The sequence below is a fragment of the Hyla sarda genome, chromosome 3 (genome assembly GCF_029499605.1).
Source record: "Hyla sarda isolate aHylSar1 chromosome 3, aHylSar1.hap1, whole genome shotgun sequence".
NCBI lineage: Eukaryota > Metazoa > Chordata > Amphibia > Anura > Hylidae > Hyla > Hyla sarda.
In genome coordinates this window covers 253187220-253203392 of record NC_079191.1, presented here as the reverse complement: position 1 = coordinate 253203392, position 16173 = coordinate 253187220, and the positions used below count along the sequence as shown (strand labels likewise).

The window sequence follows — 16173 nt, the reverse complement described above, 5'->3', positions numbered from 1 at the left end:
CTCCAGCTCCAACATGGAGCAGGAAAAGCTACTGCCGCCCGGGCTCCGACATACTTTCTCCCCGCTACCCTCACTGCGCTACCGGGACACTACAGTGATTTACATTCCCCCCCCCCCCCCTCTCACCTGCCAGCGCCACACAACTCCCATCTGTCTGCTGTTGCAAGACTACAAGTCCCAGCATGGCCTTACAGTGAGGACACGCTGGGAGTTGTAGTTTTGTAGCAGCGGGAGCTGAGCGGCGCGGGCGGGAGACAAGGGGGGGGGGGGGGTGTAGCGGGGAGGCCGTATGAGGAGCCCGGGCAGGAGACAAGGGGGGGGGGTGTAGCGGGGAGGCCGTATGAGGAGCCCGGGCGGCTGCACTGTAATGTCAGCCCGGGCTCCTGCCCTGAGAGCCATAGGCTTTGGCTGTCAGGGCAAGCTGGGTGTTGTAGTTTTGCAACAGCTGGAGGGCCACAGTTTGCAGACCACTGGTGTGTGGTCTGTAAACTGTAGTCCTCCAGCTGTTGCAAAACTAAACAGCTGAAGGGGACCGGCGAAGAAGTTCACTTACCCTTCCGAGGCTCCAGCGACGATCGGTGACGGAGATCGTCGCGCGGCAGTATCGTGCAGCGCTGGATCCTACGGAAGCCGGTAAGTTGCGCAAGCTTCCCAACCAGGGTGCCTCCAAATGTTGCAAGACTACAACTCCCAGCATGCCTGGACACCCTTTGGCTGTCCAGGCATGCTGGGAGTTGTAGTTTTGCAACAGCTGGAGGCACCCTTGTTGGGAAACACTGGCCTAAAACTGTGTTTCCCAACCAGGGTGCCTCCAGATGTTGCAGGACTACAACTCCCAGCATGCCTGGACAGCCATTGGCTGTCCAGGCATGCTGGGATTTGTAGTTTTGCAACAGCTGGAGGGCCACAGTTTGCAGACCACTGGTTTGTGGTCTGTAAACTGTAGTCCTCCAGCTGTTGCAAAACTAAACAGCCGAAGGGGACCGGCGAAGAAGTTCACTTACCCTTCCGAGGCTCCAGCGACGATCGCTGTCGGAGATCGTCGCGCGGCACTGTCGCGCGGCAGTGTCGTGCAGCGCTGGATCCTACGGAAGCCGGTAAGTTGCGCAAGCTTCCCAACCAGGGTGCCTCCAAATGTTGCAAGACTACAACTCCCAGCATGCCTGGACACCCTTTGGCTGTCCAGGCATGCTGGGAGTTGTAGTTTTGCAACAGCTGGAGGCACCCTTGTTGGGAAACACTGGCCTAAAACTGTGTTTCCCAACCAGGGTGCCTCCAGATGTTGCAGGACTACAACTCCCAGCATGCCTGGACAGCCATTGGCTGTCCAGGCATGCTGGGATTTGTAGTTTTGCAACAGCTGGAGGGCCACAGTTTGCAGACCACTGGTTTGTGGTCTGTAAACTGTAGTCCTCCAGCTGTTGCAAAACTAAACAGCCGAAGGGGACCGGCGAAGAAGTTCACTTACCCTTCCGAGGCTCCAGCGACGATCGCTGTCGGAGATCGTCGCGCGGCACTGTCGCGCGGCAGTGTCGTGCAGCGCTGGATCCTACGGAAGCCGGTAAGTTGCGCAAGCTTCCCAACCAGGGTGCCTCCAGTTGTTGCAAGACTACAACTCCCAGCATGCCTGGACAGCCTTTGGCTGTCCGGGCATGCTGGGAGTTGTAGTTTAGCAACAGCTGGAGGCACCCTGGTTGGGAAACACTGGCCTAAAACAGTTGGGAAACACTGGCCTAAAACAGTGTTTCCCAACCAGGGTGCCTCCAGATGTTGCAAGACTACAACTCCCAGCATGCCTGGACAGCCTTTGACTGTCCAGGCATGCTGGGGCTTGTAGTTTTGCAACATCTGGAGGCACCCTGGTTGGGAAACACTGTTTTAGGCCAGTGTTTCCCAGCCAGGTTGCCTCCAGATGTTGCAAAACTACAACTCCCAGCATGCCTAGACAGCCTTTGACTGTCCAGGCATGCTGGGACTTGTAGTTTTGCAACATCTGGAGGCACCTTGGTTGGGAAACACTGTTTTAGGCCAGTGTTTCCCAGCCAGGTTGCCTCCAGATGTTGCAAAACTACAACTCCCAGCATGCCTAGACAGCCTTTGACTGTCCAGGCATGCTGGGACTTGTAGTTTTGCAACATCTGGAGGCACCCTGGTTGGGAAACACTGGCCTAAAACAGTGTTTCCCAACCAGGGTGCCTCCAGATGTTGCAAAACTACAAGTCCCAGGTTGGGAAACACTGTGCCCGGCCTCCGCCCCACCTTACTGTAAGGGCATGCTGGGAGTTGTAGTCCTGCAGCTGGGGGCAGGGGACAAGCTTGTCACTTGCCCACACATCTCCTGCACCACACAACTACAACTCCCAGCATGTCCTTACTGTAAGGGCATGCTGGCAGTTGTAGTCGTGCGGGGCGGGAGATGTGTGAGCAGGTGATAATAAATGTACTAACCCATTTTTTTTTCTTCTCATTTCAGATCCGTGTATCCTGTGGATTCCTTCGGATTCGGTGGACTACTTCGATGACCAGCGTTTTTCTTTGTTTGATTTTAATAAAAATGGTTAACGAGGGCTTGTGGGGGAGTGTTTTTTGTAATTAAAAATTTTTTAAAACCTGTTGTGTTTTTTTCTTACTTTACTAGCTTGTCCATTACTAACCTGGGCTTAGCGCTAGCCACAAAAACAGCTAGCGCTAACCCCCTATTATTACCCCGGTACCCAACGCCACAGGGGTGCCGGGAAGAGCCGGTACCAACAGGCCTGGAGCGTCAAAAATGGCGCTCCTGGGCCTAAGCGGTAACAGGCTGGCGTTATTTAGGCTGGGGAGGGCCAGTAACAATGGTCCTCGCCCACCCTGGGAATGTCAGGCTGTTACTGTTTGGTTGGTATTTGGCTGAGAATGAAAATAGGGGGGACCCTATGCGTTTTTTTTTTTTAAATAAATAATTAAATATATAAAACGCATAGGGTCCCCCTATTTTTCTCAACCAAATACCAACCAAACAGTAACAGCCTGACGTTACCAGGGTGGGCGAGGACCATTGTTACTGGCCCTCCCCAACCTAAATAACGCCAGCCTGTTACCGCCTAGCCCCAGGAGCGCCATTTTTGATGCTCCGGGCCTGTTGGTACTGGCTCTTCCCGGCACCCCTGTGGTGTTGGGTACCGGGGTAATAATTGGGGGTTAGCGCTAGCTGTTTTGGTGGCTAACGCTAAGCCCGGCTTAGTAATGGACTCAGTCTATAAGACAGCTTCCACTACTAAGCCTGTCTAGTAAAATAAAAAAAAAAACACAACAGGTTTAAAAAAAAATTTATTACAAAAAACACTCCCCCCACAAGCCCTCGTTAACCATTTTATTAACATCAAGCAAAGAAAAACGCTGGTCATCGAAGTAGTCCACCGAATCCGAAGGAGTCCACAGGATACACAGATCTGTAGAAGAAGTAACAAAAAAAAAAAAGTGTAAGTACATTTAGGGAGAAAAAAACTGTTAAAAAAATGTAATAAACACACACACTAAACACCGTTTACCACTTCTGAGCCATGACTACAATTTACAGTGATCCCTCAACTTACAATGGCCTCAACATACAATAGTTTCAACATACAATGGTCTTTTCTGGACCATTGTAAGTTGACACCAGACTCAACATACAATGCTACAGACAGTCCAGATCTGTAAAACGTGTCAATGGCTGGAAGAACCAACCAATCAAAATGGGCATTCACTGGTAAAACCCCTGTATTACTGAAGTGTATGCACTGACTGGTGTCTGGTATTACATGTTCTGTACACTTTACCTGTATCAGGGTTAGCTGCTCTTTTGGACACCAGGTGAGGGCGACTCCATTACTTGTTTGGGACATTGCCTGTACTGTACAGGACCCCTGAAGAAGCTCCTGTCCTCTACATAGACCAGTGTTTCCCAAGCAGGGTGGCCCCATCTTTTGCAAAACTACAACTCCCAGCATGCCCGGACAGCCTTTGGCTGTCCAGGCATGCTGGGAGTTATAGTTTTGCAACAGCTGGAGGCTCCCTGCTTGGGAAACACTGACATAGACAGTGATTTACAGCTCCCAGCAGCTCTTTATTACTTTTATATGTAAGGATTTGCTTTATCTGTATTAGTTATCTACTTATTTTTCTTTGTCACTTTTTCCTATTTTGGATGACATTTTGGTGCCTTTAGAACCAATTACCAGGTTTCCATAGAGTTATGGTCTCAACATACAATGGTTTCAACTTACAATGGTTTTCCTGGGACCAATTAATATTGTAACTTGAGGGACCACTGTAGTTATTGAATTATTTAGATGTGGTGAAAAAGCTAAAAAAAAACTCAAAAACAAAAGATCCAGAAGGAAACCTAGCAGCCAAACCTATTCAGACAGCTGGAAAAAGGAACAGACTATTTTTTCTACTACATGAAGTAAATTTCCCACTTTCGCCTATGTGTGCCAAATTTATTAATGCCGTGCAACAATTTAGTAAATTTGTCGCACATAATCAAAAATGAAGTAGAAAAAAACAGGGTAAAAAACAGACTACATAGTAAAAGATTAGTAAATGCCCCTCAATGTTGTTGAGAAGTACAAGTCAAGTATATGCACCTACAAAATTATACCACCCAATAAGCAATGCAGAGAACTTAGTAGTATAAAAATATAAATCTTTATTTCAATATCCAATAAAAATAGTGGAAAAACAAATAGATGTGCAATTTAAAACCACAAAACACAGAGAAAGAACAAGAGTAAACATGGTACTGAGGTGAGCCTGCAGGAAATAGCCTGTATGCCTCACCAGTATGCAGTATATCTGAGATGACCACTGACAAAGTAACTGAAATAAGAATAATGGGGGAGATTTATCAAAACCTGTGCAGAGGAAGAGTGGTGCAGTTGCCCATAGCAACCAATCACATTGCTTCTTTCATTTTCCAAATGGAAAATGAAAGAAGCAATCTGATTGGTTGCTATGGGCAACTACACCACTCTTCCTCTGCACAGGTTTTGATAAATCTCCCCAAATATGTGTAAATATGAATATGAAGTGACCAAAAAATATGCATTTTTGGAATTTGGTCTGTTTTTTTTATGTGTACACCATTGACCATGCACATTCAGACACTTGCACACGCGGTGGTATCCCATTATGTTTACTTTTTATTACATTATTTAATTTTAAAAAATGGGAAAGGGGGGGCATTCAAACTTGTATTAGGAAGGGTTTATTTAACTTTTATAAACTTTTTTTTTTTTTTTTATTCCCATGGGGGGCTATACCATGCAATCTTTTGATTGCATGCACTGTTCAATCCAGAGCTTTGGCTCAGCATTGATCAATGTTATTGGTGCTCTTCTGCTCTAGCCTGCAGAGTCTGGTGAGAGCTCCAAGGCATCGATCGGATGGCAAGGAGGCAAGTAAGGGCCCTCCCGCCATCCACTCAGCTGATCGGGGCGGGTGTCCCAATAAGCTGCCCTGAGCTAACCGGCACCATTAACCCTGCATTTTAGACACCGCGATCAACTTTGATCATGGTGTATATAGGGTTAAGGCTGGGCATCAGCCCAATTGGCAATGTCCAACATTAACCGTGGGTCCTGGCTGCTGAGTAACAGGACCAGGGCATACAGGTACACCCTTGGTCCTTAAAGGAGTATTCCGCCCATAGACATCTTATCCCCTATCCAAAGGATAGGGGATAAGATGTCAGATCGCCGGGGTCCCGCTGCTGGGGAGCCCCGGGATCCCCGCTGCGGCACTGCGCTATCATTACAGCACAGAGCGAGTTCGCTCTGCACGTAATGACGAGCAATACAGGGGCTGGAGCATCGTTACGTCACGGCTCGGCCCCTCGTGACGTCACGGCCCGCCCCTTTCAATACAAGTCTATGGGAGGGAGCGTGGCGGTCGTCACGCCCCCTGCCATAGACTTGCATTAAGGGGACGGGCCGTGATGTCACGAGGGGCGGAGCCATGACGTCACGCGGCTCCGTCCCCTGTACCGCCCGTCATTACGCACAGAGCGAACTCGCTCTGTGCTGTAATGATAGCGCAGTGCCGCAGCGGGGATCCCGGGGCTCCCTAGCAGCGGCCATCTGACATCTTATCCTTATCCTTTGGATAGCGGATAAGATGTCTAGGGGCGGAGTACCCCTTTAAGTACCAGGACGCAAGGGTGTACCTGTATGCCCTTCGTCCTAATGGGGTTAAAAGCCATTTCATTTTAACTCCTATCCTAAATCGTGCATAACAAGGGTAAAACAACTGCAGCAATGACACATTTTAACCATGCAGTTTTTGTCACACAAAAACATGTATTGTAGAAAAACTTTCAAAGCTGATACAAAAGACATCTACCATTTTCACCCTTCAAGCAAGAGCTAGACTACTACTACTATTACACCACACACTACTACACATCACAGCTAGAGACCCTGCCCACAACCCTACAGGTAAATTCCAATACTGAAAGTGAAACACTGTAACAGTACATATAAATGGTATGGTGAACAGTTCGTTTTGGTCATTTAGACCCAGAATTCCTAAAGCTTCTGTGTGTAAAATCTGGAGCGCTTCCTTTTGTCTCAGCTCTTTCTCTTTGTACCTGCAGTTGATGAGACAAAAGGAAGTACTCTAGATTTTACGCACAGAAGCCTCAGGAATTCTGGGTCTAAATGACCGAAACAAGCTGAATGTCTTTTTATAAGAGTTGGCCTTTTGCCTATTACAGTTTTGTACGTTACATTTTGTATTTTTTAACATTTCTATATAGTGTTTTTTCTTCACATTCTCCTGAGTATTGATGTCATCAGAAGTTTCCCATATAGGGTCTCCTTTGGATGATGTGGATGAGGCCAGAGGAAGCGGGGAATACTGCGAAATGGTGTTGTTGCCTCAAGCACGCCCAGCTATGCCGCAGTGTTTTTTTTCATTTTCCATGTGCCGGGAACCTGTTCTTATTTAAATGCCTGAATAAAAGTTGAAGATTTTAAGAGGTGAGTGCTCGGCAGCTTATTTTTCTCAATATTTTTTGATTTTTTTTTCATGCCTCATTTTCTTAGCTCCTTGCACCCCTTGTGTTGCTGTGACTCCTCTATGTGCTATTGAAATTTTTCAGTTTGCTTAGTTAGCATCCAGTGGAGTTACCCGCATCTTTCCTCTATTTGTGCCTATTTATATAATACACCATTTAATTGTTGTCCTAGTTAATTAATGATACAATTTTATAGTTCGTACTATCTTTGCTTTTATAAACCTTCGTTGTTTTTTTTTATTTTTATTTTTTGTGTGTAACATCAGTAGTTATGGTACAGTCGGCCAATTCTTTATAATTTATATTCTTATTAAAATCAGATAATACAAAGAAATTGACTTGACTCTTTTAAAAACTACGTGAAAAAGTTGGCTTTTATTGTAGAGAAAAGAGCAATTTGGCTGGAATTATAAATGTCTACAATAGAATGATCTTATTAACATTTACAGGAGGACAGCCATGATGAACTCTCAACATAATACACAGTAAATCTAATTGAAGTTCAGCTCAGGGTGCCGGTTGATAGAAATGATTCTGTAAAGTTGGAAATTTCCAAAGATGTGTAACTATACTGATAGGAGAGGCATGGATAGAAGATCTTATAAGAAAAGAGTAAAGGAATGAGATATCAGAGAGACATGAATAACTTAAAGGGGTACTCCAGTGGAAAACTTTTTATTTTTTGAATCAACTGGTGCCAGAAAGTTAAACAGATTTGTAAATTACTTCTATTAATCTTAATCTTTCCAGTACTTATTAGCTGCTGAATACGACAGAGGAAATATTTTATTTTTGGAATACAGTGCTCTCTGCTGACATCATGAGCACAGTGCTCTCTGCTGACATCTCTGTCCATTTTAGGAACTGTCCAGAGCAGCATATGTTTGCTCTGGGGATTTTCTCCTACTCTGAACAGTTCTTAAAATGGACAGAGATGTCAGCAGAGAGCACTGTGGTCATAATATCAGCAGAGAGCACTGTGTTCCAAAAAGAAAATAATTTCCTCTGTAGTATTTCGCAACTAATAAGTACTGGAAGGATTAAGATTTTTAATAGAAGTAATTCACAAATCTGTTTAACTTTCTGGCACCAGTTGATTTAAAAAAAAATAATGTTTTCCACCGGAGTACCCCTTTAAACAAGTGTACAAAATATTTGATGAAAAGCTATTTCACTTAAAACCCCTAAAAAAGTCAAGGGGCACTCCCCTATCTAAACAAAAAAGTTTACGGTAGATTATTTATTATAGGAGCTGTGAATCTTTGGAATAGACTACTGCAATAGATGGTGACAGCAGAATCAGGTGATAGCTTCAAAAAAGCTTAGAAGATTTTTTACGACAAAATAACATTGACGGTTAGGTAAATCTGTGATATTAAATGTTGATCCAGTCACAACTTGGGTACTGGAGGGAAATGTTTCCATTTTTTGCGGGGCGGTTTGGTTCATGCCTTTTCTTATCTACCGCTGCAGCAATAGGGGAAAAACAAAGTTCTACGATTATTTATCCCCCTTCCTCTACATCTTCTCACTGCCCTTGGTTGACCTCAATGCACAGACATTTTTCAACTTTTATACTTCTTACATAACTACATAATTAACTAAGTGAGAAAACAACAGAAGGTGCACCCTCTGTTAACAAACCTCCAGATATTATTGTGAGGTCATATTTTAAAATAGAACTCAATAAAATCATCCCAGTTTTTTCACGTAAAACAAGGACATGCTCCACTTAAACTCCAGCAGTACATTGCTGGACACTAAGTAATCCACTGAGATTTATGACTGCCGGCATTTAACATAGCAGCCAGTATGAGGTGGAAATGACAGCTGCATCCTTTCTACTATGAGGGGAATAAATCATGATGTTATTTCTTAATAAGTTATGTATATTGCTTCACTTCTTTTCTTTTTTTTTTTTCACTGCAATGAATTGAATGGTTTCAAGTCTAGAAAAGGGTCATTATGAACCCTAATTCAAACTTTTAACTAGGGGAAACTGGGGTAAAGATTATGCGTGACACCCAATAAAAGTAGCTTAAAATACATTCATATTATATACACACATACATGTTTATCAAATTGTACATAGCCTTAAACCACTGGTAAGGTTAAAAATAAATATGCTCGAGGGCGCATGCGCGCGACTCGCTAGGAAGGACGTCTCCTCTGTGAGCTCCGCGCCACCGGCCGGGATAAAGCATCCTCAGCGCTGACTCAACAGCTCCAGTGACCCGAATCTACTCCACAGTGCTTCCTTATCCTCCAGAGATGGACATGGGCAAGTCAGGAGGCTCCCAGAGATCGCTATCTCAAACCATCCCGGAGATCTTCAGAGCGGGGCCTAAATCTAACATGGCGCCGACACCATCTCGCGCTTCGAGCCCAACTCCGGCAGAGGATGACGACATCGCGGATTCTATACCACTCATACCCATACCCGATGAACCGCTGAACCCCATACAGGTACTTTTCAAGACAGAATTGGGGAAAGCGGTGGCTGACTTTACCAGACAGGTGGGTGAGCTGGGTCAAAGGGTTTCTGATATGGAGCTGAGGGCGGATGATTTAGCAGACGCCATTGACAGTGATCGCACTGTGATTGCAGACCACACTGAACGCCTTGACTTGCTGGAGTTAAAAATTGAAGACTTGGAGAACAGGTCACGTAGAGCTAATATTCGAATACGTGGCCTGCCGGAGTCCTTCACGGACCTCACTGCTACTGCTCTGGACTTGTTCAAACGCCTCTTGCCTCAGGTAGAGGGGTCCTTGCTGAGGATGGACCGTATCCACAGAGGTCTGGGCCGGCCTAAGGGCCCCGACATTCCCAGAGATGTAGTACTACGCCTACACTATCCTGAGATGCGGGACAAAATACTGCAAGCAGCCCGTAACCTGTCCCCTCTCCCAGGCTTTCCGCCTTCGGTACACCTGTATGCAGATTTAGCCCCTTCTACATTGGAGAGGAGACGCAACATGAGACCCGTCACTCTTGCTCTACAAAAGGCGCAAATTCGATATAAATGGGGGTTCCCCTTTAACCTGCAGTTTCAGGTCCGATCTCAGCAGTATATCATCCGGTCCCCTTCAGAAGCTCTGGAAATCCTGCATAAAGAGAATATACCATTTGATGACCACGTCCCCCCCACTTCTAAATCACCTGCCCTGAAAGAATGTGGCAGAGGGCTGAGGTCCCTCACAAGCGACACCGCACCCACTCCCAGAAACCTGCTTGACTCACCGTCTCCCTGTGAAGAAGCATATTTTCGACATGGATCGAATCTCTGAGCCTTACCTTCCACCCTTGTACATGGATCGGCATGGCCATGACTAAGGGTCTTGTTACCTGAAACGCGTAGGCTTACGCTCTGTCCTGTCCATTTATCTGCTTTTATGCCAATAAACACTATTGCAACGGACATCGAGTGCTGGACGTTCTCTCTTGATATCTAGGAATTTCTCTTTCTTCCTCTCTATCTGATTTGTACAGACTGAATTTCAGACCCCTCTATAAATCGATTAGAGAGGATTTTGCTAGATGGGATCTCCCACATATATCATGGCTAGGCAGAATACATACGATTAAAATGTTGGTACTTCCCAAGATTTTGTACTTATTCCGCACTCTCCCGATACCGGTTTCCATGTCAGATTTACATAGACTTCAGTCGGATGCTTTCCGATTCATTTGGCAACGGAAACCCTCCCGCATCCCCAAATCGGTAATGTATTACCACAAGAGATTGGGAGGCCTCTCTGTGCCCAATTTTGCGAGGTACTACAAGGCAGCTAGATTAGCACAGCTACTATTGTGTAATGCGCAGTCAGCTTTCCCCAGGTGGATAGAGGTTGAAAACTCTCTCCTGTCACCTCACTCTCTATCTTCCCTTATGTGGATCTCCTCTCCGATCTCTCCATACATACCTTATGCTGCTACTATCTCTCTCTACTCCCTTCTCCTGTGGCGGTCTACCCGCTTCAAGCTATCCCTACAGTCTCCAGTCTCCTTTCCTTTCTCCGGAATCCCACCTTTTCACCTGGCCTCCGCCCATCGGACTTCTCATGGTGGACTTCTCAGAATCTTATCCTTCTACATCATTTCTTGATGGGCAAGAGGCTGATGTCCCCATCTGAATTCATAACCAGATACCGCCCTCCCCCTGAGGAATTTTTCCATCTTTCCCAAATACTGTCCTTTTATTGCTCCCTAATACCCTCTAACATGCTCATTTCCCCAACGTCATACGAAACCATGGCCATCTACTCTCCACTCCGATTAGGCACTCTGTCCCTCCTGTACTCTTCATTCAATCAACCTACGCCCGATACAAAACTTGCATTCATGTCGCGATGGGAGACGGATTTTAATATTGATCTTACCCTTTCTTCGTGGCATGAATGTTGTACGACTTTGAGCAAAGGTAGTTGGCAGGTGTCTCTGACAGAAACTGCTCTGAAGATTCTACACCGCACATACTATGTTCCCGCCAGACTCCACACTATCTATCCCTTGGTATCCCCCCGGTGCTTTAGGGGTTGCTCGGACATAGGAGATATGCTCCATATTTGGTGGACGTGCCCCAAAGTCTCCACCTTTTGGAACCAAGTGTCTGACTTAATTTCTGCCACCCTGAACCGTGTGTTTAATTGTGAACAAGCACAAGCCTAATGGGATGCCTAATGCTTTATTTCGCTTAACTCAGTTAATACTATTGGCTGCCCGCATACATATTGCCTCTAAATGGAAATCCCCTGACCTCTCGCTACCTATGGTGATCTCCCGTATTAACAATATTATGGTCATGGAACGATTAAACGCCTTAAGATTTGATAACATGCAGGGGTTTGAGAAGATATGGGACCCTTGGCTTTCCTCTCCTCATGCCCCTGACATGTCCTACTATTTTACTCTATGATTCTGTGATTTTGTCTATAAACAGGACCCCCACCCCCATAGGACCGGTCTCGCCCATTATTAATGTTACCCTTACTCCTTTTAGATGATCTGCAGCTCCATCCAAACCCTAGTGTCTCTTCCTATCACCCTTATCCGCCCCTCCTCATGTGTCATTCACCGGACTAGTTCTAATACGAGTTCTAGTTATGTTGCCTGGCACCCAGCCTGCTTCTGTTCATACTGCACCTTTGACGTGCCTTAGTTGATGATTTGTTGTTGATTATGTCTTTTCAACCAAGCGCCTGTGTGCGTAATGCAAGGTTTATTTACCTTATCTCTGTGTTTTAATAAATTTTCTCTTTTTGACACAAAAAAAAATAAATATGCTCCAGAATCATGTGACATCAACAGCCTGAGCCCATCCTTTTTAAAGGGGTTGTTCGGCATTTGTCAACTTATCCCCTATTCACCATTGTCTGCCTCCAGCACTTCTATTCGAACACCATTCTGGAGATCGAGGAGGGGCCCATCCTCCCCATATGATCGGACACTTATTAGAATTAGTTTTGACCTTGTAGAAGGTAGCGTGACAGAGCTGAATAATGCTATACAGTTATGATGACCTTTACAAATGAAATGGGCACTGTCAGTATCAAAACATTTTTATTAGGGATCGACCGATTATCAGTTTGGCCGATATTATCGGCCGATAATCACGATTTTGGGCATTATCGGTATCGGCAATTACCTTGACGATATGCCGATAATGCCCTGCACCGACCGCCCCCCCCCCCACGACCCACCGCCCCGCCCCACCGTGTCGCACTCCCCACTGCACCGCCCCAACCCCATTGCCTCCTCCATCCCCGGTTTTATAATTACCTGTTCCCGGGGTCCATGCTACTTCTGGCTCCTGCTGCATCTGGCTCCGGTCACTGTGCGCAATGACGAGTGACGTGACGCGATGTCACCGTCAGTGCGCACAGTGACCGCTCAGGAGGATGCCACCGGAGCCAGATGTAGAGTGGGCCCCTGGAACAGGTAATTCAATGATCTGCAGCGGTGTGGGGGGATAAAGAGCCGATAACTTATACCGAAATATCGGTATAAGCTATTGGCCCTAACCTCCACAGATTATCGGTATCGGCCCTAAAAAAACGATATCGGTTGATCCCTAACTTTTATATGTTGTACATCTTGACAACACAAACCTTTTTAATATACTTCGCAAAAAATGTATCTCCTTTTTATAGAAATCAAGGCTTATAAAAAGAAGGACCACTAGGGGTCCCTATACCACCAAGAACATAATCCTGTCCAGCTGCAGCCCAGGAAGTGAGGGCGGGACTAGCAGTCCTCTGTGCTCACTCCTGTCCTATCAGACTCCTTTCTAAAAATAGAGAGTAGAGGGTTACAGAGCAGTCTGTAGTGATTGGATAAAGAGACCTAGCACAGCACACTCGGACACACCCTTTCCTGTCTGTTTAAATGATCACTTTAAATATTGGATAAGAAAACACTCACAAAAGGCAACTTAAACGATACCCACCACACTGCTAATGCATGAGCCAGGAGGAGTGCTTGGCAGGAGAAATAATAGAGGGAATGTGTATCTTAAACATGGAAAGTAAGAGAAAAGAATCCAGGAAAGATGGATTTCCTCAATGGACCCAGTTCACTTAGTCTCTGATGAATATTTTGTTCTGGGCCTAGATTTATGTGGATACGTAAATAGTTGTCAGTGGGCTAACTATTTCCTCTCCCTCCAGTACAGACTTTGTGTAGGCTCCTTGTTAAGCTCAGGTAAAACTGCTTCACCCATTAATGGACACTACAGACTCTGTAACTAGTGAGGTGTCAGAGAGCAAAAGTCAAAAGAGATGCACATACACAAGGGGAGAGAAGTGAATTCTGTAAATATCTATAAGAAATCACTGGTTCCACAAAAAATCCAGCCCTCCACTGGCAGGCTTAAAGGGGTATTCTGGCCAAATAGGGGATAAGATGTCTAATTGCGGGGGGCCCGCCGCTGGGACCCCCCACGATCTCCGTGCAGCACCCACATTCAATGCAGGGCTGCTTCTCCAGTCAAGGAAACTTTTGTGTTTCAGGGACTGGAGACGTGACGTCACACCATGCCCCCTCCATGGCATGACATCACAAGGAGGCGTGGGATGACGTCACGTCTCCAGTCACGGAAACACAGAAGTTTCCGAGTTTGCGGGTGCTGCACAAGATCGCGCGCGGGGGGGGGGTCAGTGGCAGGCCCCCCGCGATAAGACATCTTATCCCCTATCCTTTGAATAAGGGATAAGATTTGGGCAGAATACCCCTTTAAATAGGGGCCATGTGTGTCGCTGACAAATCATCAGCTAATTACATCAGCCCTTAACATGCCACAGTCGCAGAATAAAACAATACGCTCAATAAAATAAAATGTACATAGAGAATCTAAACATGATAATCTGAGAAACACATATGTTAACACATAAATGGAGGCCTTCAGCTACATTGAGAAAGTTACCCGAAATAAGACAAGCACAAAGACTCAATAACTATTATCGATTTTTTAAATAACATTATAGAGTGAGAACATGTCCCTTTACTAAATATTGATATGATGGTAACAGAACAGTTGGTATGAACTTTAGAAAGCATTAATAATTATTTGTTTATCTGTCTATTATTTCTTTTCTGTGGTATTGCTTTCTGCTGGTTTGTTCATACAATTGTTTGATAAAGGGATATGCCCCCTTTATTTTGCTCTGTCCTAGCAGATGATGATAACTTCAATGTGTACATTTCTATATATAGGCACATACTCACATGTACCTGTACGTTATTTTATTTCATTTGGAGTTACTGATTTTTCGTTTTTTAAATGTCAGGAGTCTCAATCTCCTTGGTGCCTTTCCAGCATTGAATATATTTTTTCCTTGACCCATACAACACATGTATGTGTTGTATAAAAAGACTAAGCAAGGGAAATTACACATTTACTGTTTAGTCATTTCCCCACATGTAAAATCTGCGACTAAACAGGAAACATGCTGCGTTTGTAGTCTTAACTTTGTAGCTATTATTCTCACGTCTAGGGTTACTGCCAAACAATGACCTGGCAGGCCATGATATTGAAACAAAGCCTGCAATTCTTCAAATCATTCCAAATACAAGAAATGGTATCAGGACAAATTAACAATATAACAATAGGTAGCCCTATCTAAGGTCAGACAACTGAGGTGTAGGCTAACTCCAATGAGCTTCATGGAATATATAAATGTCCAGTAGTAGGGACACTGAAAGTAGAGAATCCTCCAAAGAGCAATATACATTGAACAAGGTAGTGTGTGTATATATATATATATATATATATATATATATATATATATATAGCAACTGGGTATAAATATGCGTATGTATGCAAAAAGCTCTGGTAGCTCATTGGGAGAATGCAGACCTACTATCCTACTACTTAGGGCTCAAGTTGTAAACTAAAAAATATGCTCCCACTTAAAGGAAAATTGTCAGCTTTCTCCCCCCGCACTAACCAGCAGTACTGGCTTGTAGTGCGGGGGACGCTGAGCAGTTTGATGCTTACCGTGCCCGGATCCGCCACGCCATTCGGCCCTCATCTTCTATTTTCGGGATATGCTAATAAGGTACTAACTGGCACCGGCCGGGCTAACTGGCACTCTGGCGTTGGTGCCACTGGCCACAGCACTGCACAGCTCATCAATATTCCTCCCCTCCCTCTGCCTCTCCCTCTTCTCCCTGCTCTGTAATGAAGAGAGAGGGGGGTAATATTGATGAGCTGCTGCCAACGGCACTGACGTCAGAGCGCCAGATAGCCTGGCTGGTGCCAGTTAGCACCTTATTAGCATATCCCAAAAATAGAAGATTAGGGCCAGACGGTGCGGTGGATCCAGTACGGTAAGCATCAAACTGATCAGCATCCCCCGCACTACCAGCCAGTACCGCTGGTTAGTGCGGGGGGAGAAAGTTGACGGTTTTCTTTTAAAAACCAATGGCAAATAACATTATCAAAGACAGCAAAACATACAGTTGACAGACATACACCACAAAAGAAGAACAAACAAAAGGACAAACATAAAAGCAGCTACCACCCAGATTTCCCAAAATTAAGGACCAGTCACAAAAGACATATCATAAGAAGTGACTTGACAAATCGTATATCAATAAGGAAACTACTCATGTCTGATCTCCAATGTTCCCA

The 16173-nt window shown here is 45.2% G+C and overlaps 1 protein-coding gene across 1 annotated transcript in view; it reads left to right on the top strand.

Moving 5' to 3' along the window:
• LOC130362270 (uncharacterized) overlaps positions 1-16173 on the top strand; it is a 158732-nt gene that overhangs the window by 65108 nt on the left and 77451 nt on the right. The gene's annotated exons all lie outside the window — the stretch shown is intronic.